Source organism: Vombatus ursinus, unplaced genomic scaffold, assembly GCF_900497805.2.
Source record: "Vombatus ursinus unplaced genomic scaffold, bare-nosed wombat genome assembly UNPS02014775.1, whole genome shotgun sequence".
Taxonomy (NCBI): Eukaryota; Metazoa; Chordata; class Mammalia; order Diprotodontia; family Vombatidae; genus Vombatus; species Vombatus ursinus.
This window is the reverse complement of record NW_020954553.1, coordinates 17,586,447-17,588,858: the sequence shown is the minus strand read 5'-3', so window position 1 is coordinate 17,588,858 and position 2,412 is coordinate 17,586,447.

The window sequence follows — 2,412 nt, the reverse complement described above, 5'->3', positions numbered from 1 at the left end:
TGACTTCTCCAAGTTGTATGTTGCCCTATTTTTTTATCAACCCCACCTCCCCCCATGTCTCCTATCCCCTTTCACTCCTATTTCCCTATTGAATAAGATAGATTTTTATACCCAACTGAGTGTGTATATATATTCTTCCCTCTTTGAACTAATTCCAATAAGGGTGAGATTCAAGCATTGCCTGCCATTGCCTCCATTTTCCCACCCACTGTAAAACCTCTTCCTTGCCCACCTTTTTAATGTGAGAAAAAATTTCCCCATTCTACTTCTGCTTTTCCCCTTCTCCCAGTACATCCCTCTTTCTTCCCCCTTCACTTTTTTTTTTAATTTTTGGAGATCATCCTAATTTAATGACTCACTTCATGCCTTTTATTTATGTATACTCCCTCAAAATGCTTGAATGATGATAAAGTTCTTTGGAGTTGACAAGTATTTTTTCCCCATTGTGGAATGTAAACAGTTTAACTTTATTGAGTCTCATGATTACTCTTTTACGTTTACCTTTTTATGCTTCCCTTGAGCCTTGCGTTTGAATGTCAATTTTTTAATTCATCTCTGGTCTTTTCATCAGGAATGCTTAAATGTCCTCTATTTTAATAAATGTCCATTGTTTTCTTCTGAAGGATAATACTCAGTTTTGCTGGGTAGATTATCTTTTGGTTGTAATCCTAGCAAATTTGTCTTCTGGAATATCATATTCTAAGCCTTCTGATCTTTTAAGGTGGTAGTTGGTAAATCTTTCATGATCCTGACTGTGCCTCCACATTATTTGAATTGTTTTTTCTGGATGCTTACAATATTTTGTCTTTGACCTGGAAGCTCTGAGAGTTTTCATTTTAGGATCTCTTTCAGATCAGTATATTCTTTCAATTGTTGTGTTACTTTTTGAATCTATTATATCATGGCAGTTTTTTTCTATAATTCCTTGAAATATGATGTCTAGGTTCCTTTTTTGATCATGACTTTCAGTTAGTCCAACAATTCTGAAATTATCTCTCTTCAATCAATTTTTCCAAGTCAGTTGTTTTTTCCAATGAGATATTTCACATTTTATTCTATTTTTCCTTTTTTTGTCTTCTTTTTTTATTTTTATGTTTATCATTTCTTGACATCCCATAGAGTTATTAGCTTACCGTGAGCCAATTCTAATTTTTAAGGAATTAGTTTTTTTTTTCAGTGATCTTTTGTACCTTTGTATCCTTTTGGTCAATTGTACTTTTTTTCTTTAAGAATTTCTTTCCTTTAGTGAATTTTTGTACCTCCCTTTCTATTTAGTATTTTTTACTTTTTAAGGAGTTCTCCAGTGAATTTTTATGTTTCTTTTACCATTAGAACAATTCTGTTTTTCATGGTGTTATTTTCTTTAGTATTTTTTGTGACTTTTGCCAAGCTATTAATTCTCTTTTCATACTTTTCATACATTATTGTAAATTTCTTTCACAATTTTTCCTCTTCCACTCATTTATTGAGCTCTCTGAAAAATTCTTATTGGGCCTGTGTTCAAATAGCATATTGTTTTGAAGCTTTGTTTATAGTTGTTTTCACATTGTTGTCTTCATCTGAGTTTGTGTCTTGTTCTTTTCTGCCATCATGCTAGATTTTTATAGTTAAATTCTTTTTTTTGTTGTTGTTATTTGATCTTTTTTCCAGCCTATTTGTTGACTTTAAAGTTGGACTCTGCTGACCTGGGCTTGGGGAGGCATTGTCCCAAGTTTCAGGCTTTTTCATGCTGCTATTTTCAAAGCTAGTTCTGGGGGTGTGTAAGTTTTTGATGCTTCTAAGGTGATGTGGTCGGGGGAGAGGTATGGTCACTGCTCTTCTGATCTGTGCTCTGGTCTTTACCCAGCAAAGGTCCTTGCTCCCTTGTAGCCATGAGTGTGAGTGCTTGACTCTGAAACTATGACCAGTCCCTTGCTGTCCCGCAGCCACAAGAGCTAGTGCTCCTCTTTACTATGGAACTGAGAGCAGGCACCCTGTTCCCTTGTGATTGCCCACAAGGGCTCCTCTCTACCCTGGAACTGTGACCCAGAATTGTGTATGGATAATACAGTTGTCAATCAATGTCAGCTGTACCCAGTGCCAGCAGAGGGTCCCCTGACCATTTGTCTGACCCCTTTACTCTATGTGGGCTGAAAGCTCCTGAAGCTGCTGTTGTTGCTGCTGCTATTGTTGATGCCACCATATATGCTCTGGACAGGACTGTACCCTGGTGTTATAAATTTCTCCTGCTGACCTCCCAAGTTGTCCTAGGTTGGTAAAATATCTCACTCTGACCTCTTGTTATCTCTGTCACTCCAAAATTTGAATTGAGGAGTTATTTTTAAACTGTTTGGAGGAGAATTTTGGAAGAGTTCTGCTCAGTTGCTGCCTGCATTCTATCATCTTGGCTTCACCCCATCCTCTTATTTAATC